Here is a 22,294-nt window from a genome sequence, read left to right as displayed (position 1 = left end):
GGCGGGCAGGCGAGCGGGCGGGCTGCTTTATTGGCTGTTTGCTGTTCCCCTACTCCACTCCACTATTTGACTGTTGTGCTGCATCAATCAATCAATCAATCAATCAATCAATCAATCAATCAGTGGCTGGCTCAGGTGCAGCTCTTTAACTTACCTAAAAGGGAGGGCGGAGAGAAGACAAGGAAGGTGAATGAGGTGTTCCAATGTGAAATGCCGGAAACACAGAAACACAGACGACACACAACAAGAGGTGGCAATCTATTCATTAATTGCATTTAATCAATGAGCTCATTATCACTCATGCATTGTCCAACAGGTGTTGAAATAATGGGATTAAAAGGGGAGATCCCTTCAGAAAGACAGAAACAATAGCAAAGACAAAAAACACTTTTGGAATCTGCTTTTAGTCAACACATAAGGAAAGGGTGCACCGGTCCTGGAAATACTGCAATACCAGGTCAATGCGTGGAGTGGACAGAGCAAGCTCTATTTCCATCTCCCTGTTCTAAAAATCCATTTAATATATGGTCCCCAGATAGGGGACGTATCAGATATTAAACTGATAAGAACAGATACTACACTTGATCTTAGCCAAAAGGCCGAGAAGCGATAACCCGAACGGGCCGCGCGTTGCCCGAGCCTGCCCGATACTGCTGTTCAGCCCTTGCAGCGATTCAGCCTACTTCTAGGCAATTCCATGGGGCCCTGCAGGCTCACACACTCACAGCTACACGGGAGGTGAATAAAGGCCGGAGAGGAAGCCAGACAGGATTTGCTTCTTTTGCTTGCACCACAATGCAGTGCTGAAAGAGGAGGAATCTACATAAAAACGCCTTCCTGGCAACGCCCAAATGCCCTGCTGCCATGCAGATAAACACTGGCAGCGGCAGCAAGTGCATGCCCACAGCCACCCCTTGTTCCTTCACACCTTGTATCAGCTGTAATCCAGTCCAGTCCAGTGCTGCCTGCTGAGCAGCACTGACCAACACTGCCTGGGCCCAGGCTTTTATCTCTGAGGCCCCATTATGATGTCAGAAAGCTGGCTCTGGAATCCTGAGGGCTCCACTATGACACGTGCAAAGTTCCGTCTGAACTTTATATAAGACGGTGAGGCTCAGTCAGTCACTCAGTGTTGCCTGAGAGGGCAACACTGCAACAGCCGGCCGCCAGGCTGTCTTTTTTTTGCACAGCTAGTTGCCTCCAGGAGGCCACAAGAGGGAGACAAGGGACTGCAAAATGGAAAATAGGCATCCACCAACTTTACAGACAACTTCTCCTTGCTCCTACAACCTCCATCCTTGCACAGTTTGTTATTCTTCTAGGTAACATAGTAACAAATCCAAATTGCTGCTCTCTTTGTAGGCAAGCAAGGCTTTGTTGCAACTGCAATTCTTACTTCTTCTTGAAATGTAGGGACGACAGTACATTCCATCACATCCATCTAGTGTACACATGTACACAGGTAGGTCCATTGTGGCGGGCAGGCGAGCGGGCGGGCTGCTTTATTGGCTGTTTGCTGTTCCCCTACTCCACTCCACTATTTGACTGTTGTGCTGCATCAATCAATCAATCAATCAATCAATCAATCAATCAATCAATCAATCAGTGGCTGGCTCAGGTGCAGCTCTTTAACTTACCTAAAAGGGAGGGCGGAGAGAAGACAAGGAAGGTGAATGAGGTGTTCCAATGTGAAATGCCGGAAACACAGAAACACAGACGACACACAACAAGAGGTGGCAATCTATTCATTAATTGCATTTAATCAATGAGCTCATTATCACTCATGCATTGTCCAACAGGTGTTGAAATAATGGGATTAAAAGGGGAGATCCCTTCAGAAAGACAGAAACAATAGCAAAGACAAAAAACACTTTTGGAATCTGCTTTTAGTCAACACATAAGGAAAGGGTGCACCGGTCCTGGAAATACTGCAATACCAGGTCAATGCGTGGAGTGGACAGAGCAAGCTCTATTTCCATCTCCCTGTTCTAAAAATCCATTTAATATATGGTCCCCAGATAGGGGACGTATCAGATATTAAACTGATAAGAACAGATACTACACTTGATCTTAGCCAAAAGGCCGAGAAGCGATAACCCGAACGGGCCGCGCGTTGCCCGAGCCTGCCCGATACTGCTGTTCAGCCCTTGCAGCGATTCAGCCTACTTCTAGGCAATTCCATGGGGCCCTGCAGGCTCACACACTCACAGCTACACGGGAGGTGAATAAAGGCCGGAGAGGAAGCCAGACAGGATTTGCTTCTTTTGCTTGCACCACAATGCAGTGCTGAAAGAGGAGGAATCTACATAAAAACGCCTTCCTGGCAACGCCCAAATGCCCTGCTGCCATGCAGATAAACACTGGCAGCGGCAGCAAGTGCATGCCCACAGCCACCCCTTGTTCCTTCACACCTTGTATCAGCTGTAATCCAGTCCAGTCCAGTGCTGCCTGCTGAGCAGCACTGACCAACACTGCCTGGGCCCAGGCTTTTATCTCTGAGGCCCCATTATGATGTCAGAAAGCTGGCTCTGGAATCCTGAGGGCTCCACTATGACACGTGCAAAGTTCCGTCTGAACTTTATATAAGACGGTGAGGCTCAGTCAGTCACTCAGTGTTGCCTGAGAGGGCAACACTGCAACAGCCGGCCGCCAGGCTGTCTTTTTTTTGCACAGCTAGTTGCCTCCAGGAGGCCACAAGAGGGAGACAAGGGACTGCAAAATGGAAAATAGGCATCCACCAACTTTACAGACAACTTCTCCTTGCTCCTACAACCTCCATCCTTGCACAGTTTGTTATTCTTCTAGGTAACATAGTAACAAATCCAAATTGCTGCTCTCTTTGTAGGCAAGCAAGGCTTTGTTGCAACTGCAATTCTTACTTCTTCTTGAAATGTAGGGACGACAGTACATTCCATCACATCCATCTAGTGTACACAGGTAGGTCCATTGTGGCGGGCAGGCGAGCGGGCGGGCTGCTTTATTGGCTGTTTGCTGTTCCCCTACTCCACTCCACTATTTGACTGTTGTGCTGCATCAATCAATCAATCAATCAATCAATCAATCAATCAATCAATCAATCAATCAATCAATCAGTGGCTGGCTCAGGTGCAGCTCTTTAACTTACCTAAAAGGGAGGGCGGAGAGAAGACAAGGAAGGTGAATGAGGTGTTCCAATGTGAAATGCCGGAAACACAGAAACACAGACGACACACAACAAGAGGTGGCAATCTATTCATTAATTGCATTTAATCAATGAGCTCATTATCACTCATGCATTGTCCAACAGGTGTTGAAATAATGGGATTAAAAGGGGAGATCCCTTCAGAAAGACAGAAACAATAGCAAAGACAAAAAACACTTTTGGAATCTGCTTTTAGTCAACACATAAGGAAAGGGTGCACCGGTCCTGGAAATACTGCAATACCAGGTCAATGCGTGGAGTGGACAGAGCAAGCTCTATTTCCATCTCCCTGTTCTAAAAATCCATTTAATATATGGTCCCCAGATAGGGGACGTATCAGATATTAAACTGATAAGAACAGATACTACACTTGATCTTAGCCAAAAGGCCGAGAAGCGATAACCCGAACGGGCCGCGCGTTGCCCGAGCCTGCCCGATACTGCTGTTCAGCCCTTGCAGCGATTCAGCCTACTTCTAGGCAATTCCATGGGGCCCTGCAGGCTCACACACTCACAGCTACACGGGAGGTGAATAAAGGCCGGAGAGGAAGCCAGACAGGATTTGCTTCTTTTGCTTGCACCACAATGCAGTGCTGAAAGAGGAGGAATCTACATAAAAACGCCTTCCTGGCAACGCCCAAATGCCCTGCTGCCATGCAGATAAACACTGGCAGCGGCAGCAAGTGCATGCCCACAGCCACCCCTTGTTCCTTCACACCTTGTATCAGCTGTAATCCAGTCCAGTCCAGTGCTGCCTGCTGAGCAGCACTGACCAACACTGCCTGGGCCCAGGCTTTTATCTCTGAGGCCCCATTATGATGTCAGAAAGCTGGCTCTGGAATCCTGAGGGCTCCACTATGACACGTGCAAAGTTCCGTCTGAACTTTATATAAGACGGTGAGGCTCAGTCAGTCACTCAGTGTTGCCTGAGAGGGCAACACTGCAACAGCCGGCCGCCAGGCTGTCTTTTTTTTGCACAGCTAGTTGCCTCCAGGAGGCCACAAGAGGGAGACAAGGGACTGCAAAATGGAAAATAGGCATCCACCAACTTTACAGACAACTTCTCCTTGCTCCTACAACCTCCATCCTTGCACAGTTTGTTATTCTTCTAGGTAACATAGTAACAAATCCAAATTGCTGCTCTCTTTGTAGGCAAGCAAGGCTTTGTTGCAACTGCAATTCTTACTTCTTCTTGAAATGTAGGGACGACAGTACATTCCATCACATCCATCTAGTGTACACAGGTAGGTCCATTGTGGCGGGCAGGCGAGCGGGCGGGCTGCTTTATTGGCTGTTTGCTGTTCCCCTACTCCACTCCACTATTTGACTGTTGTGCTGCATCAATCAATCAATCAATCAATCAATCAATCAATCAATCAATCAATCAATCAATCAGTGGCTGGCTCAGGTGCAGCTCTTTAACTTACCTAAAAGGGAGGGCGGAGAGAAGACAAGGAAGGTGAATGAGGTGTTCCAATGTGAAATGCCGGAAACACAGAAACACAGACGACACACAACAAGAGGTGGCAATCTATTCATTAATTGCATTTAATCAATGAGCTCATTATCACTCATGCATTGTCCAACAGGTGTTGAAATAATGGGATTAAAAGGGGAGATCCCTTCAGAAAGACAGAAACAATAGCAAAGACAAAAAACACTTTTGGAATCTGCTTTTAGTCAACACATAAGGAAAGGGTGCACCGGTCCTGGAAATACTGCAATACCAGGTCAATGCGTGGAGTGGACAGAGCAAGCTCTATTTCCATCTCCCTGTTCTAAAAATCCATTTAATATATGGTCCCCAGATAGGGGACGTATCAGATATTAAACTGATAAGAACAGATACTACACTTGATCTTAGCCAAAAGGCCGAGAAGCGATAACCCGAACGGGCCGCGCGTTGCCCGAGCCTGCCCGATACTGCTGTTCAGCCCTTGCAGCGATTCAGCCTACTTCTAGGCAATTCCATGGGGCCCTGCAGGCTCACACACTCACAGCTACACGGGAGGTGAATAAAGGCCGGAGAGGAAGCCAGACAGGATTTGCTTCTTTTGCTTGCACCACAATGCAGTGCTGAAAGAGGAGGAATCTACATAAAAACGCCTTCCTGGCAACGCCCAAATGCCCTGCTGCCATGCAGATAAACACTGGCAGCGGCAGCAAGTGCATGCCCACAGCCACCCCTTGTTCCTTCACACCTTGTATCAGCTGTAATCCAGTCCAGTCCAGTGCTGCCTGCTGAGCAGCACTGACCAACACTGCCTGGGCCCAGGCTTTTATCTCTGAGGCCCCATTATGATGTCAGAAAGCTGGCTCTGGAATCCTGAGGGCTCCACTATGACACGTGCAAAGTTCCGTCTGAACTTTATATAAGACGGTGAGGCTCAGTCAGTCACTCAGTGTTGCCTGAGAGGGCAACACTGCAACAGCCGGCCGCCAGGCTGTCTTTTTTTTGCACAGCTAGTTGCCTCCAGGAGGCCACAAGAGGGAGACAAGGGACTGCAAAATGGAAAATAGGCATCCACCAACTTTACAGACAACTTCTCCTTGCTCCTACAACCTCCATCCTTGCACAGTTTGTTATTCTTCTAGGTAACATAGTAACAAATCCAAATTGCTGCTCTCTTTGTAGGCAAGCAAGGCTTTGTTGCAACTGCAATTCTTACTTCTTCTTGAAATGTAGGGACGACAGTACATTCCATCACATCCATCTAGTGTACACAGGTAGGTCCATTGTGGCGGGCAGGCGAGCGGGCGGGCTGCTTTATTGGCTGTTTGCTGTTCCCCTACTCCACTCCACTATTTGACTGTTGTGCTGCATCAATCAATCAATCAATCAATCAATCAATCAATCAATCAATCAATCAATCAGTGGCTGGCTCAGGTGCAGCTCTTTAACTTACCTAAAAGGGAGGGCGGAGAGAAGACAAGGAAGGTGAATGAGGTGTTCCAATGTGAAATGCCGGAAACACAGAAACACAGACGACACACAACAAGAGGTGGCAATCTATTCATTAATTGCATTTAATCAATGAGCTCATTATCACTCATGCATTGTCCAACAGGTGTTGAAATAATGGGATTAAAAGGGGAGATCCCTTCAGAAAGACAGAAACAATAGCAAAGACAAAAAACACTTTTGGAATCTGCTTTTAGTCAACACATAAGGAAAGGGTGCACCGGTCCTGGAAATACTGCAATACCAGGTCAATGCGTGGAGTGGACAGAGCAAGCTCTATTTCCATCTCCCTGTTCTAAAAATCCATTTAATATATGGTCCCCAGATAGGGGACGTATCAGATATTAAACTGATAAGAACAGATACTACACTTGATCTTAGCCAAAAGGCCGAGAAGCGATAACCCGAACGGGCCGCGCGTTGCCCGAGCCTGCCCGATACTGCTGTTCAGCCCTTGCAGCGATTCAGCCTACTTCTAGGCAATTCCATGGGGCCCTGCAGGCTCACACACTCACAGCTACACGGGAGGTGAATAAAGGCCGGAGAGGAAGCCAGACAGGATTTGCTTCTTTTGCTTGCACCACAATGCAGTGCTGAAAGAGGAGGAATCTACATAAAAACGCCTTCCTGGCAACGCCCAAATGCCCTGCTGCCATGCAGATAAACACTGGCAGCGGCAGCAAGTGCATGCCCACAGCCACCCCTTGTTCCTTCACACCTTGTATCAGCTGTAATCCAGTCCAGTCCAGTGCTGCCTGCTGAGCAGCACTGACCAACACTGCCTGGGCCCAGGCTTTTATCTCTGAGGCCCCATTATGATGTCAGAAAGCTGGCTCTGGAATCCTGAGGGCTCCACTATGACACGTGCAAAGTTCCGTCTGAACTTTATATAAGACGGTGAGGCTCAGTCAGTCACTCAGTGTTGCCTGAGAGGGCAACACTGCAACAGCCGGCCGCCAGGCTGTCTTTTTTTTGCACAGCTAGTTGCCTCCAGGAGGCCACAAGAGGGAGACAAGGGACTGCAAAATGGAAAATAGGCATCCACCAACTTTACAGACAACTTCTCCTTGCTCCTACAACCTCCATCCTTGCACAGTTTGTTATTCTTCTAGGTAACATAGTAACAAATCCAAATTGCTGCTCTCTTTGTAGGCAAGCAAGGCTTTGTTGCAACTGCAATTCTTACTTCTTCTTGAAATGTAGGGACGACAGTACATTCCATCACATCCATCTAGTGTACACAGGTAGGTCCATTGTGGCGGGCAGGCGAGCGGGCGGGCTGCTTTATTGGCTGTTTGCTGTTCCCCTACTCCACTCCACTATTTGACTGTTGTGCTGCATCAATCAATCAATCAATCAATCAATCAATCAATCAATCAATCAATCAGTGGCTGGCTCAGGTGCAGCTCTTTAACTTACCTAAAAGGGAGGGCGGAGAGAAGACAAGGAAGGTGAATGAGGTGTTCCAATGTGAAATGCCGGAAACACAGAAACACAGACGACACACAACAAGAGGTGGCAATCTATTCATTAATTGCATTTAATCAATGAGCTCATTATCACTCATGCATTGTCCAACAGGTGTTGAAATAATGGGATTAAAAGGGGAGATCCCTTCAGAAAGACAGAAACAATAGCAAAGACAAAAAACACTTTTGGAATCTGCTTTTAGTCAACACATAAGGAAAGGGTGCACCGGTCCTGGAAATACTGCAATACCAGGTCAATGCGTGGAGTGGACAGAGCAAGCTCTATTTCCATCTCCCTGTTCTAAAAATCCATTTAATATATGGTCCCCAGATAGGGGACGTATCAGATATTAAACTGATAAGAACAGATACTACACTTGATCTTAGCCAAAAGGCCGAGAAGCGATAACCCGAACGGGCCGCGCGTTGCCCGAGCCTGCCCGATACTGCTGTTCAGCCCTTGCAGCGATTCAGCCTACTTCTAGGCAATTCCATGGGGCCCTGCAGGCTCACACACTCACAGCTACACGGGAGGTGAATAAAGGCCGGAGAGGAAGCCAGACAGGATTTGCTTCTTTTTCTTGCACCACAATGCAGTGCTGAAAGAGGAGGAATCTACATAAAAACGCCTTCCTGGCAACGCCCAAATGCCCTGCTGCCATGCAGATAAACACTGGCAGCGGCAGCAAGTGCATGCCCACAGCCACCCCTTGTTCCTTCACACCTTGTATCAGCTGTAATCCAGTCCAGTCCAGTGCTGCCTGCTGAGCAGCACTGACCAACACTGCCTGGGCCCAGGCTTTTATCTCTGAGGCCCCATTATGATGTCAGAAAGCTGGCTCTGGAATCCTGAGGGCTCCACTATGACACGTGCAAAGTTCCGTCTGAACTTTATATAAGACGGTGAGGCTCAGTCAGTCACTCAGTGTTGCCTGAGAGGGCAACACTGCAACAGCCGGCCGCCAGGCTGTCTTTTTTTTGCACAGCTAGTTGCCTCCAGGAGGCCACAAGAGGGAGACAAGGGACTGCAAAATGGAAAATAGGCATCCACCAACTTTACAGACAACTTCTCCTTGCTCCTACAACCTCCATCCTTGCACAGTTTGTTATTCTTCTAGGTAACATAGTAACAAATCCAAATTGCTGCTCTCTTTGTAGGCAAGCAAGGCTTTGTTGCAACTGCAATTCTTACTTCTTCTTGAAATGTAGGGACGACAGTACATTCCATCACATCCATCTAGTGTACACAGGTAGGTCCATTGTGGCGGGCAGGCGAGCGGGCGGGCTGCTTTATTGGCTGTTTGCTGTTCCCCTACTCCACTCCACTATTTGACTGTTGTGCTGCATCAATCAATCAATCAATCAATCAATCAATCAATCAGTGGCTGGCTCAGGTGCAGCTCTTTAACTTACCTAAAAGGGAGGGCGGAGAGAAGACAAGGAAGGTGAATGAGGTGTTCCAATGTGAAATGCCGGAAACACAGAAACACAGACGACACACAACAAGAGGTGGCAATCTATTCATTAATTGCATTTAATCAATGAGCTCATTATCACTCATGCATTGTCCAACAGGTGTTGAAATAATGGGATTAAAAGGGGAGATCCCTTCAGAAAGACAGAAACAATAGCAAAGACAAAAAACACTTTTGGAATCTGCTTTTAGTCAACACATAAGGAAAGGGTGCACCGGTCCTGGAAATACTGCAATACCAGGTCAATGCGTGGAGTGGACAGAGCAAGCTCTATTTCCATCTCCCTGTTCTAAAAATCCATTTAATATATGGTCCCCAGATAGGGGACGTATCAGATATTAAACTGATAAGAACAGATACTACACTTGATCTTAGCCAAAAGGCCGAGAAGCGATAACCCGAACGGGCCGCGCGTTGCCCGAGCCTGCCCGATACTGCTGTTCAGCCCTTGCAGCGATTCAGCCTACTTCTAGGCAATTCCATGGGGCCCTGCAGGCTCACACACTCACAGCTACACGGGAGGTGAATAAAGGCCGGAGAGGAAGCCAGACAGGATTTGCTTCTTTTGCTTGCACCACAATGCAGTGCTGAAAGAGGAGGAATCTACATAAAAACGCCTTCCTGGCAACGCCCAAATGCCCTGCTGCCATGCAGATAAACACTGGCAGCGGCAGCAAGTGCATGCCCACAGCCACCCCTTGTTCCTTCACACCTTGTATCAGCTGTAATCCAGTCCAGTCCAGTGCTGCCTGCTGAGCAGCACTGACCAACACTGCCTGGGCCCAGGCTTTTATCTCTGAGGCCCCATTATGATGTCAGAAAGCTGGCTCTGGAATCCTGAGGGCTCCACTATGACACGTGCAAAGTTCCGTCTGAACTTTATATAAGACGGTGAGGCTCAGTCAGTCACTCAGTGTTGCCTGAGAGGGCAACACTGCAACAGCCGGCCGCCAGGCTGTCTTTTTTTTGCACAGCTAGTTGCCTCCAGGAGGCCACAAGAGGGAGACAAGGGACTGCAAAATGGAAAATAGGCATCCACCAACTTTACAGACAACTTCTCCTTGCTCCTACAACCTCCATCCTTGCACAGTTTGTTATTCTTCTAGGTAACATAGTAACAAATCCAAATTGCTGCTCTCTTTGTAGGCAAGCAAGGCTTTGTTGCAACTGCAATTCTTACTTCTTCTTGAAATGTAGGGACGACAGTACATTCCATCACATCCATCTAGTGTACACAGGTAGGTCCATTGTGGCGGGCAGGCGAGCGGGCGGGCTGCTTTATTGGCTGTTTGCTGTTCCCCTACTCCACTCCACTATTTGACTGTTGTGCTGCATCAATCAATCAATCAATCAATCAATCAATCAATCAATCAGTGGCTGGCTCAGGTGCAGCTCTTTAACTTACCTAAAAGGGAGGGCGGAGAGAAGACAAGGAAGGTGAATGAGGTGTTCCAATGTGAAATGCCGGAAACACAGAAACACAGACGACACACAACAAGAGGTGGCAATCTATTCATTAATTGCATTTAATCAATGAGCTCATTATCACTCATGCATTGTCCAACAGGTGTTGAAATAATGGGATTAAAAGGGGAGATCCCTTCAGAAAGACAGAAACAATAGCAAAGACAAAAAACACTTTTGGAATCTGCTTTTAGTCAACACATAAGGAAAGGGTGCACCGGTCCAGAAGAGGCTGGACGCAGCTGCAGGCTTGAGGGAAGCCGACATGACCGTCCTGGTAGGGAAAGGGTTAATGTTAAGAGGTGAGGGAAAGGTGAAGGAGCTGAAGGAGGGACGGGGAGGAGCTAGGGGGGACGGGGGGGCCGTTACTGCGCTTCCCGCTGTTTCTCGGCATTGAGCCGGAAGCAGCGGGAGGAGTAATACACAAGAAGCAAAGCTCCCCGTTGCCCGGCTTTTTAGTATGGCAGAGGCCCTGATTTTAGAGCGGCTGCGTGCCGCTGCTGTGCACCACGGTCCCGGATGGCTGGAGGAGACCGTGGCTGCATTAACGCGGATCCCGGACGCCGTTTCGCCACGTCGGGCACGGCGTTCGGGGTCTGTTGTAAGGGACAGGCTCCCCTCCCCCGGCCCCCCTACGAGCATGGCTATGGCGGCGGGGGGGGAGTCGGCAACAACCGCTCCTGCGCTGGGCAGGCAGAGAGCGGTAGCAGGGGTGACGGCGATGCAGGCTGTGTCGACCCGTCCCTCTCGGCGGTCCCGACCTCCAGAGCGCCTGAGTCCGGAGGTAGTCCCGCGGACACGGCGTCGCAGAGGGAGCCCGATCCCGGACGCTGCAGGCCAGGCAGCTGGGAGGACCGCCCCTTCCCAGGCCCTGCGTCCTGGCAGGAATCCCAGGCCGCGACGGGGTCCGGCGGTAAGCAGGGAGTCGCAGGCCGGGCTCCCTGTCACCCCTCCCCCATCAGATGGAAGATGTCGAGAGCAAGGTACGGCCGCCCCGCATGGTGATGTTCCGGCCAGGGGGCAGGCTTCGTCAGGATCGTCTAGACGGACGACTAGATCTGCAGCGACGTCGAGGCAACAGGTCCGGTCGGAAGTCTGGGTCCCGGCGGTCGGGCGGCAGGTTGCCGGCCCATCGGTCAGCGCGTCCTCATCCCCTTTCCGAAGAGGTCGTTGGGAGGGACAGTCGTCGGCGAGAGAAGAACTGGAGGAAGGTGAACTGGACGTCTATCGTCGAGGTCAGGATGGTCCGGCTGACGGGAACACAGCGCCTGTGCAGCCCGGTGAGTGTATAACTCCATTATTGTCTTATCCAGCGATTTTTATGTCGGGTGTCGGCGGGGGGGCTGCTAGCATAGCATCGGGGGCCGGTAGTGGCGCGGGCGGACGCGACGGAGCGGGTTTGGCAGATTTAGTGGGTTGCTTACGGGAGCTGGTGGGGCGCCTGGATAGGGCCGCGGCGCCGGTAGTAACGGAAGTGTCCCCTGCGGTAGTTTGGGAAGGCCCCAGGGAAGTGGGATCGTTGCAGGCGCGTCCTGTGGTGGCGGTTAGAGAGGCGGTCGCGGTGTCGGTGCAGACTGAGGCACAGAAGGACGGCGATCGAGTGCGCATGGACGATCGTGCTCGGGGGGAGGTGTATGTTTGTTTTGAGGGTCCGTTGGGGGCGCATTTAAAGCAGGAGGTGCGTGATCGGATCTGGAAAGATGAATATGTTGAAATTTTTTCTCTCTTGCCGCTGGCTAAATTCAATTTGGATAAGAGCAAGCGGGATGAGAGTAAAAAGGACGAGGAGGAACGGCGGCGGTATAGGCTTATCCCGCAGACGTTCGTTAATTGGTCGCAGGCGTTCGCCATATTGGCTAGTGTGATAGGGGAAAAGGCGCCGGAAAATTGTTCGGCGTTATTTTGTTATTTTGATGCTATTGGGGAGGCTCATAGGGCGTATGGGGGTCAGGCGTGGCTGCGATATGATGAGCAATTCCGTCAGCGGAAGGCGGTTCGGCCGGCGATTCGGTGGGACCAGAAGGATATTGCTCTCTGGTTACGGGTTACGGCTCCGGTTAGGCAGCCCTTTCCCGGGAGCGGTGGCCAGGGAGGCCAGACTAGTCAGAGTGGACCAAGCGGCGGGGGAAAGGCGGGGTTTTGCTGGCAATTCAATGAAGGCCAGTGCAAGTTCGGGGCCACGTGCAAGTTCAAGCACGTGTGCTCCGAGTGTAATGGGGCATCACACGGGGCGGCAAAATGTCTGCGGAAAAAGAGGTCCGGGAACCAGCACGGGGCTGGTCAAGGGGGTGTCGCCGGTGAGGGTGGAAAGGATGGCCCCTTATCTAAATGAGTATCCGGATAGGGCGGCAGCTAAGTTGCTTTATGAAGGGTTTAGTGTTGGTTTTGTTATTCCTCCGCCTCCTTATGAGGTTCCGGTTACGCGGAGAAATTTAAAATCGGCTTACTTGCATGCGGAAGTCGTGTCGGAAAAGTTGTTAAAAGAAGTTTCGTTGGGGCGCATGTCGGGGCCATTTGTGGAGTCGCCGGTGAAAGATTTAGTTGTGTCCCCTTTGGGTATTGTCCCTAAACGCGAGCCCGGAAAGTTTCGTTTGATTCAGCATTTATCGTATCCCAAAGGTTCGTCGGTAAATGACGGGATTGATCACGAGTTGTGTTCCGTAGTTTATACCTCATTCGATAAGGCGGTGGGGTTAGTGCGGGCTGCGGGTCCGGGGGCGCTGCTAGCAAAAACCGACATCGAGGCGGCGTTCAGGTTGTTGCCGGTGCATCCAGAAAGCCAACGGCTGTTGGGTTGTTTTTGGAATGGGGCCTTTTACGTGGATCGGTGCCTTCCGATGGGGTGTTCTCTTTCTTGTGCATACTTCGAGGCGTTTAGTAGCTTCGTGGAGTGGGTAACGAGGGGAGTATCCGGGGTCGATTCGTTGATCCATTACTTAGATGATTTTTTGTGCGTTGGCCCGGGGGGTTCGCCGGTTTGCGGTAACTTGCTTCATGCCCTGCAGAAGGTGGCGAGGGATTTTGGGATCCCTTTGGCGCCGGAAAAAACGGAGGGCCCGGTAGCGACGATTTGTTTCTTGGGAATCGAAATTGACTCGGTGGCAATGGAGTGTCGGCTCCCGGCGGATAAGCTGGGTTCTTTGAGGCTGGAGGTGCGACGGGCTTGTAGAAGGAAGAAAATGTCGCTGAGGGAGCTTCAGTCGCTGCTGGGGAAGTTGAATTTCGCCTGCCGGATTATGCCGATGGGGAGGGTGTTTGGTAGAAGGTTGGCGGCGGCAACGGCGGGACTGCGGGCGCCGCATCATTTTGTGAGGCTCAAGGAGGAGCACCGAGCTGATCTTCAGGTTTGGGATGACTTCTTGGGCCAGTACAATGGTCGCTCGCTATGGATGGCCCCAGCGCAGGATACGAGTGATCTGAATATTTTCACGGATGCGGCTGGGGCGGGTGGCTTTGGAGCTTACGGGGGAGGTCCGTGGTGCGCAGGTCAATGGCCGGCTAGCTGGGTGTCCAGTGGATTGACGCGGAATCTGGCCCTGCTCGAGCTGTTTCCCATCGTGGTGGCGGCTACCATTTGGGGGGACAGGCTCAGGGATAAGAAGGTCCGTTTTTACTGCGACAACATGGGGGTGGTGCTTGCCATTAATAACATCACGGCGTCCTCTCCTCCGGTAGTTCAATTGTTGCGACATTTAGTGTTGGTGTGTTTGTCGCTGAACGCGTGGGTGGTGGCGGTGCATGTCCCGGGTGTACGGAATTGTGTTGCTGATGCTCTTTCTCGCTCGCAGTGGGACCGGTTTCGGCAATTGGCCCCGGGAGCGGAACGTCTCGGTTTGGCGTGTCCGGATCATCTATGGGATCTGGTATCGGTCCCGTAGAGCAGCTGTTACAAAGGTCTTTGGCGCGCACGACGTGGAGGGCTTATGCTGCTTGTTGGAGGCAGTGGGAGGAGTGGGTAAGAGAGTTGGGTGATGTTAATACGGATAGAGACAGGTTGGTGGCACTTTTGTATTGGTTAGGGGATGCCTGGGAGGGGGGGTTTTCAGTAGCGAAGGTGAACCGGTTTATATCCGCGGTGGCGTTTGGGCTTAAGTTGCGGGGCTTGCGGGATGTATCGAAGGAATTTCTGGTATCGCAGGCTTTGAAGGGGTTGCGCAGAGGTAGGGTGGAGGCGGATAGTAGAAGGCCGGTGTCGTTTGCTTTGCTGGGCTTGTTGGGCGGTTCATTGGCATCGGTATGTCGTTCTTCAGATGAAATAGATTTGTTTCGGTTGGCTTTCTCGTTGGCGTTCTTCGGAGCATTTAGAATAGGTGAGTTGGTGTCGCCAAGTACTAAACAGGCAGGGGGGCTGAGATCTGGGGAGGTGAGCCTTTTTGCAGATCGGTTGGAGGTATGGTTGCGTAGATCAAAAACTGACCAATTAGGGAAGGGAAAACTGATAGTTTTGTTCGCTCTCCCGGGGTCGGTCATGTGCCCAGTAGAGTGCATGCGGGGTTTTACAAAAAACAGGGGGTCTCCAGATTTGCCTTTGTTACGTCATGTGGACGGGTCGTTCTTGTCCAGGTTTCAGTTTGGAGCTGTTTTTAAAAAATGTTTGACGGCGGTTGGGGTTGCGGCAGGCTCATATTCATCTCATTCCTTCCGGATTGGCGCAGCAACGGAAGCAGGGCGCTGGGGGTTGGATGATGAGGGGGTGAGGCGTATTGGTCGTTGGGAGTCAAAAAGGTTTAAGTCCTATGTCCGCCCCCATATGTTGTAATTTTGTTGTTTATGCTTGCAAATGTTATATGGTGGTGCCTAACTGTGTTTTCCGTTTCAGATTCGCCTCCTTGTCTGGTGTGGTTGATGGGTCATTCGTACGTGCACTGGGGGGCTTTGAGGGCGGACGTCCGCCCGGATGGTCGCCAGTTGCGCATTCCGCGACAGGATGCGGTTGTGCATTGGCTGGGGTTTAGAGGTATGTCGTGGAACAGGGTGTTGGCGGAATTCCAGACATATGTGCGGCTTGATAGGGTTCCGGAGGTTTTAGTGTTGCACGTGGGTGGGAATGACTTAGGAGTCCGCCCTTTTCGTGAGTTGGTGCGGGATATCAAACATGATTTGTTGTGTTTGTGGGTATCTTATCCCAAGTTGGTGGTAGTGTGGTCGGACATAGTCCCAAGGAAGCATTGGCGGTTAGCTAGATCGGTGGAGAGAGTCAATAAGGCTCGGATAAAAGTTAACCGGGCGGTGTCCCGTTTTGTGGCAAAGAACGGGGGCATTTGCGTGAGGCATAGGGATTTGGAGTCAGGATTGGGGAATTTCTGGAGGAGTGACGGGGTTCATCTGACCGAGGTTGCCATTGATATTTGGAGCTTGGCTATAGCAGAAGGCATAGAAAGGGCGGTGGTGGTGTGGAGGAACTCACAGGCTTAAGGTGGTCAAGGCCTGTTTCGCGGTGGCGGGGGGAGTCCTTGAGGCCAGTCAGTACAAAATGGTGGGGGGGTCGCATCGGGGGTATGCGTCCCCCAAAAAAGGTACATGGTTGAAGACTTCATCGGGTGTTATCCCTTTGAAGTGGTCTTCTGGTAGAAGGTATGTCACTTGAAGGCTTCATCGGGTGTTATCCCTTTGAAGTGGACTTCTAGTGGTCGGTATATCACTTGAGGGCTTCAACGGGTGTTATCCCCTTGAAGTGGACTTCTAGTGGTTGGAGCCATCTGCAGAGGTGAACAGTGCTTCCGAGCTGGTTTACGGCTGGAGGTAATTAGTGGTTTGCAGATGGCTAATTCGGTGTGTTCTTGAAAGGAACATCTGAAGGGGCTTCAAGGACTTCCTCTGCTCGGGTTAATGTTAACGTTTAATTGTTATTTATGATTCTGACCCATGTTGGGTCATGTGAATTATTAGGAGGAATTCTCTGGTGGATTCCTAACTAGTTATCCGAATGTTTCGGATTTAAATTGTTTTTATAAAACTGTGAAATTAATAAACGGCTGCTGTGGCCATTTCACATCCAACCTCGGTGTCATGTGTCGTTACTAAATGGGGGTGGGGGATAGTATGGTTTAAGGTTAACACACGACTCTACCTAGGCAGGTCAAGAAGAGGCTGGACGCAGCTGCAGGCTTGAGGGAAGCCGACATGACCGTCCTGGTAGGGAAAGGGTTAATGTTAAGAGGTGAGGGAAAGGTGAAGGAGCTGAAGGAGGGACGGGGAGGAGCTAGGGGGGACGGGGGGGCCGTTACTGCGCTTCCCGCTGTTTCTCGGCATTGAGCCGGAAGCAGCGGGAGGAGTAATACACAAGAAGCAAAGCTCCCACCCTCCCACCCTTGTTTTGTTACTCCTTAGGTCTTCTGTACGTCCGTATATGAGCGTTGTGTTTTATTTTGTGTGTTTATTTAACATGTTTTTCTTTTTTCCGGAGTAGGTTCTGTTGTCATGGCAGCTGGCGGGGGGAGTCCTTGAGGCCAGTCAGTACAAAATGGTGGGGGGGTCGCATCGGGGGTATGCGTCCCCCAAAAAAGGTACATGGTTGAAGACTTCATCGGGTGTTATCCCTTTGAAGTGGTCTTCTGGTAGAAGGTATGTCACTTGAAGGCTTCATCGGGTGTTATCCCTTTGAAGTGGACTTCTAGTGGTCGGTATATCACTTGAGGGCTTCAACGGGTGTTATCCCCTTGAAGTGGACTTCTAGTGGTTGGAGCCATCTGCAGAGGTGAACGGTGCTTCCGAGCTGGTTTACGGCTGGAGGTAATTAGTGGTTTGCAGATGGCTAATTCGGTGTGTTCTTGAAAGGAACATCTGAAGGGGCTTCAAGGACTTCCTCTGCTCGGGTTAATGTTAACGTTTAATTGTTATTTATGATTCTGACCCATGTTGGGTCATGTGAATTATTAGGAGGAATTCTCTGGTGGATTCCTAACTAGTTATCCGAATGTTTCGGATTTAAATTGTTTTTATAAAACTGTGAAATTAATAAACGGCTGCTGTGGCCATTTCACATCCAACCTCGGTGTCATGTGTCGTTACTAAATGGGGGTGGGGGATAGTATGGTTTAAGGTTAACACACGACTCTACCTAGGCAGGTCAAGAAGAGGCTGGACGCAGCTGCAGGCTTGAGGGAAGCCGACATGACCGTCCTGGTAGGGAAAGGGTTAATGTTAAGAGGTGAGGGAAAGGTGAAGGAGCTGAAGGAGGGACGGGGAGGAGCTAGGGGGGACGGGGGGGCCGTTACTGCGCTTCCCGCTGTTTCTCGGCATTGAGCCGGAAGCAGCGGGAGGAGTAATACACAAGAAGCAAAGCTCCCACCCTCCCACCCTTGTTTTGTTACTCCTTAGGTCTTCTGTACGTCCGTATATGAGCGTTGTGTTTTATTTTGTGTGTTTATTTAACATGTTTTTCTTTTTTCCGGAGTAGGTTCTGTTGTCATGGCAGCTGGCGGGGGGAGTCCTTGAGGCCAGTCAGTACAAAATGGTGGGGGGGTCGCATCGGGGGTATGCGTCCCCCAAAAAAGGTACATGGTTGAAGACTTCATCGGGTGTTATCCCTTTGAAGTGGTCTTCTGGTAGAAGGTATGTCACTTGAAGGCTTCATCGGGTGTTATCCCTTTGAAGTGGACTTCTAGTGGTCGGTATATCACTTGAGGGCTTCAACGGGTGTTATCCCCTTGAAGTGGACTTCTAGTGGTTGGAGCCATCTGCAGAGGTGAACGGTGCTTCCGAGCTGGTTTACGGCTGGAGGTAATTAGTGGTTTGCAGATGGCTAATTCGGTGTGTTCTTGAAAGGAACATCTGAAGGGGCTTCAAGGACTTCCTCTGCTCGGGTTAATGTTAACGTTTAATTGTTATTTATGATTCTGACCCATGTTGGGTCATGTGAATTATTAGGAGGAATTCTCTGGTGGATTCCTAACTAGTTATCCGAATGTTTCGGATTTAAATTGTTTTTATAAAACTGTGAAATTAATAAACGGCTGCTGTGGCCATTTCACATCCAACCTCGGTGTCATGTGTCGTTACTAAATGGGGGTGGGGGATAGTATGGTTTAAGGTTAACACACGACTCTACCTAGGCAGGTCATGGAAATACTGCAATACCAGGTCAATGCGTGGAGTGGACAGAGCAAGCTCTATTTCCATCTCCCTGTTCTAAAAATCCATTTAATATATGGTCCCCAGATAGGGGACGTATCAGATATTAAACTGATAAGAACAGATACTACACTTGATCTTAGCCAAAAGGCCGAGAAGCGATAACCCGAACGGGCCGCGCGTTGCCCGAGCCTGCCCGATACTGCTGTTCAGCCCTTGCAGCGATTCAGCCTACTTCTAGGCAATTCCATGGGGCCCTGCAGGCTCACACACTCACAGCTACACGGGAGGTGAATAAAGGCCGGAGAGGAAGCCAGACAGGATTTGCTTCTTTTGCTTGCACCACAATGCAGTGCTGAAAGAGGAGGAATCTACATAAAAACGCCTTCCTGGCAACGCCCAAATGCCCTGCTGCCATGCAGATAAACACTGGCAGCGGCAGCAAGTGCATGCCCACAGCCACCCCTTGTTCCTTCACACCTTGTATCAGCTGTAATCCAGTCCAGTCCAGTGCTGCCTGCTGAGCAGCACTGACCAACACTGCCTGGGCCCAGGCTTTTATCTCTGAGGCCCCATTATGATGTCAGAAAGCTGGCTCTGGAATCCTGAGGGCTCCACTATGACACGTGCAAAGTTCCGTCTGAACTTTATATAAGACGGTGAGGCTCAGTCAGTCACTCAGTGTTGCCTGAGAGGGCAACACTGCAACAGCCGGCCGCCAGGCTGTCTTTTTTTTGCACAGCTAGTTGCCTCCAGGAGGCCACAAGAGGGAGACAAGGGACTGCAAAATGGAAAATAGGCATCCACCAACTTTACAGACAACTTCTCCTTGCTCCTACAACCTCCATCCTTGCACAGTTTGTTATTCTTCTAGGTAACATAGTAACAAATCCAAATTGCTGCTCTCTTTGTAGGCAAGCAAGGCTTTGTTGCAACTGCAATTCTTACTTCTTCTTGAAATGTAGGGACGACAGTACATTCCATCACATCCATCTAGTGTACACAGGTAGGTCCATTGTGGCGGGCAGGCGAGCGGGCGGGCTGCTTTATTGGCTGTTTGCTGTTCCCCTACTCCACTCCACTATTTGACTGTTGTGCTGCATCAATCAATCAATCAATCAATCAATCAATCAATCAATCAATCAATCAATCAATCAGTGGCTGGCTCAGGTGCAGCTCTTTAACTTACCTAAAAGGGAGGGCGGAGAGAAGACAAGGAAGGTGAATGAGGTGTTCCAATGTGAAATGCCGGAAACACAGAAACACAGACGACACACAACAAGAGGTGGCAATCTATTCATTAATTGCATTTAATCAATGAGCTCATTATCACTCATGCATTGTCCAACAGGTGTTGAAATAATGGGATTAAAAGGGGAGATCCCTTCAGAAAGACAGAAACAATAGCAAAGACAAAAAACACTTTTGGAATCTGCTTTTAGTCAACACATAAGGAAAGGGTGCACCGGTCCTGGAAATACTGCAATACCAGGTCAATGCGTGGAGTGGACAGAGCAAGCTCTATTTCCATCTCCCTGTTCTAAAAATCCATTTAATATATGGTCCCCAGATAGGGGACGTATCAGATATTAAACTGATAAGAACAGATACTACACTTGATCTTAGCCAAAAGGCCGAGAAGCGATAACCCGAACGGGCCGCGCGTTGCCCGAGCCTGCCCGATACTGCTGTTCAGCCCTTGCAGCGATTCAGCCTACTTCTAGGCAATTCCATGGGGCCCTGCAGGCTCACACACTCACAGCTACACGGGAGGTGAATAAAGGCCGGAGAGGAAGCCAGACAGGATTTGCTTCTTTTGCTTGCACCACAATGCAGTGCTGAAAGAGGAGGAATCTACATAAAAACGCCTTCCTGGCAACGCCCAAATGCCCTGCTGCCATGCAGATAAACACTGGCAGCGGCAGCAAGTGCATGCCCACAGCCACCCCTTGTTCCTTCACACCTTGTATCAGCTGTAATCCAGTCCAGTCCAGTGCTGCCTGCTGAGCAGCACTGACCAACACTGCCTGGGCCCAGGCTTTTATCTCTGAGGCCCCATTATGATGTCAGAAAGCTGGCTCTGGAATCCTGAGGGCTCCACTATGACACGTGCAAAGTTCCGTCTGAACTTTATATAAGACGGTGAGGCTCAGTCAGTCACTCAGTGTTGCCTGAGAGGGCAACACTGCAACAGCCGGCCGCCAGGATGTCTTTTTTTTTGCACAACTAGTTGCCTCCAGGAGGCCACAAGAGGGAGACAAGGGACTGCAAAATGGAAAATAGGCATCCACCAACTTTACAGACAACTTCTCCTTGCTCCTACAACCTCCATCCTTGCACAGTTTGTTATTCTTCTAGGTAACATAGTAACAAATCCAAATTGCTGCTCTCTTTGTAGGCAAGCAAGGCTTTGTTGCAACTGCAATTCTTACTTCTTCTTGAAATGTAGGGACGACAGTACATTCCATCACATCCATCTAGTGTACACAGGTAGGTCCATTGTGGCGGGCAGGCGAGCGGGCGGGCTGCTTTATTGGCTGTTTGCTGTTCCCCTACTCCACTCCACTATTTGACTGTTGTGCTGCATCAATCAATCAATCAATCAATCAATCAATCAATCAATCAATCAATCAGTGGCTGGCTCAGGTGCAGCTCTTTAACTTACCTAAAAGGGAGGGCGGAGAGAAGACAAGGAAGGTGAATGAGGTGTTCCAATGTGAAATGCCGGAAACACAGAAACACAGACGACACACAACAAGAGGTGGCAATCTATTCATTAATTGCATTTAATCAATGAGCTCATTATCACTCATGCATTGTCCAACAGGTGTTGAAATAATGGGATTAAAAGGGGAGATCCCTTCAGAAAGACAGAAACAATAGCAAAGACAAAAAACACTTTTGGAATCTGCTTTTAGTCAACACATAAGGAAAGGGTGCTCCGGTCCTGGAAATACTGCAATACCAGGTCAATGCGTGGAGTGGACAGAGCAAGCTCTATTTCCATCTCCCTGTTCTAAAAATCCATTTAATATATGGTCCCCAGATAGGGGACGTATCAGATATTAAACTGATAAGAACAGATACTACACTTGATCTTAGCCAAAAGGCCGAGAAGCGATAACCCGAACGGGCCGCGCGTTGCCCGAGCCTGCCCGATACTGCTGTTCAGCCCTTGCAGCGATTCAGCCTACTTCTAGGCAATTCCATGGGGCCCTGCAGGCTCACACACTCACAGCTACACGGGAGGTGAATAAAGGCCGGAGAGGAAGCCAGACAGGATTTGCTTCTTTTGCTTGCACCACAATGCAGTGCTGAAAGAGGAGGAATCTACATAAAAACGCCTTCCTGGCAACGCCCAAATGCCCTGCTGCCATGCAGATAAACACTGGCAGCGGCAGCAAGTGCATGCCCACAGCCACCCCTTGTTCCTTCACACCTTGTATCAGCTGTAATCCAGTCCAGTCCAGTGCTGCCTGCTGAGCAGCACTGACCAACACTGCCTGGGCCCAGGCTTTTATCTCTGAGGCCCCATTATGATGTCAGAAAGCTGGCTCTGGAATCCTGAGGGCTCCACTATGACACGTGCAAAGTTCCGTCTGAACTTTATATAAGACGGTGAGGCTCAGTCAGTCACTCAGTGTTGCCTGAGAGGGCAACACTGCAACAGC

General features: G+C 50.0%; 10 non-coding genes across 10 annotated transcripts; all 10 read right to left on the bottom strand.

The window, feature by feature from the left end:
* Nucleotides 1-420: 420 nt before the first annotated feature.
* On the bottom strand, nt 421-611 carry LOC142697131 (U2 spliceosomal RNA). The gene has a single exon (XR_012864955.1). It is a non-coding gene; the product is annotated as a U2 spliceosomal RNA (small nuclear RNA).
* A 1,292-nt stretch (nt 612-1,903) lies between these two features.
* On the bottom strand, nt 1,904-2,094 carry LOC142697130 (U2 spliceosomal RNA). The gene has a single exon (XR_012864954.1). It is a non-coding gene; the product is annotated as a U2 spliceosomal RNA (small nuclear RNA).
* A 1,296-nt stretch (nt 2,095-3,390) lies between these two features.
* Nucleotides 3,391-3,581, bottom strand: LOC142697128 (U2 spliceosomal RNA). The gene has a single exon (XR_012864953.1). It is a non-coding gene; the product is annotated as a U2 spliceosomal RNA (small nuclear RNA).
* Nucleotides 3,582-4,873: 1,292 nt separating this feature from the next.
* Nucleotides 4,874-5,064, bottom strand: LOC142697127 (U2 spliceosomal RNA). Its single transcript, XR_012864952.1, has one exon. It is a non-coding gene; the product is annotated as a U2 spliceosomal RNA (small nuclear RNA).
* A 1,288-nt stretch (nt 5,065-6,352) lies between these two features.
* LOC142697126 (U2 spliceosomal RNA) lies at nt 6,353-6,543 on the bottom strand. Its single transcript, XR_012864951.1, has one exon. It is a non-coding gene; the product is annotated as a U2 spliceosomal RNA (small nuclear RNA).
* A 1,284-nt stretch (nt 6,544-7,827) lies between these two features.
* On the bottom strand, nt 7,828-8,018 carry LOC142697125 (U2 spliceosomal RNA). Its single transcript, XR_012864950.1, has one exon. It is a non-coding gene; the product is annotated as a U2 spliceosomal RNA (small nuclear RNA).
* A 1,272-nt stretch (nt 8,019-9,290) lies between these two features.
* LOC142697124 (U2 spliceosomal RNA) lies at nt 9,291-9,481 on the bottom strand. Its single transcript, XR_012864949.1, has one exon. It is a non-coding gene; the product is annotated as a U2 spliceosomal RNA (small nuclear RNA).
* A 9,114-nt stretch (nt 9,482-18,595) lies between these two features.
* Nucleotides 18,596-18,786, bottom strand: LOC142696616 (U2 spliceosomal RNA). Its single transcript, XR_012864492.1, has one exon. It is a non-coding gene; the product is annotated as a U2 spliceosomal RNA (small nuclear RNA).
* A 1,292-nt stretch (nt 18,787-20,078) lies between these two features.
* On the bottom strand, nt 20,079-20,269 carry LOC142697123 (U2 spliceosomal RNA). Its single transcript, XR_012864948.1, has one exon. It is a non-coding gene; the product is annotated as a U2 spliceosomal RNA (small nuclear RNA).
* A 1,285-nt stretch (nt 20,270-21,554) lies between these two features.
* Nucleotides 21,555-21,745, bottom strand: LOC142696583 (U2 spliceosomal RNA). Its single transcript, XR_012864465.1, has one exon. It is a non-coding gene; the product is annotated as a U2 spliceosomal RNA (small nuclear RNA).
* Between the last annotated feature and the right edge of the window lie 549 nt (nt 21,746-22,294).

The sequence above is a fragment of the Rhinoderma darwinii genome (assembly GCF_050947455.1).
Source record: "Rhinoderma darwinii isolate aRhiDar2 chromosome 5 unlocalized genomic scaffold, aRhiDar2.hap1 SUPER_5_unloc_7, whole genome shotgun sequence".
Taxonomy (NCBI): domain Eukaryota; kingdom Metazoa; phylum Chordata; class Amphibia; order Anura; family Rhinodermatidae; genus Rhinoderma; species Rhinoderma darwinii.
Note: the sequence above shows the minus strand (reverse complement) of the source record. Positions and strands in the feature narration are given on the sequence as shown.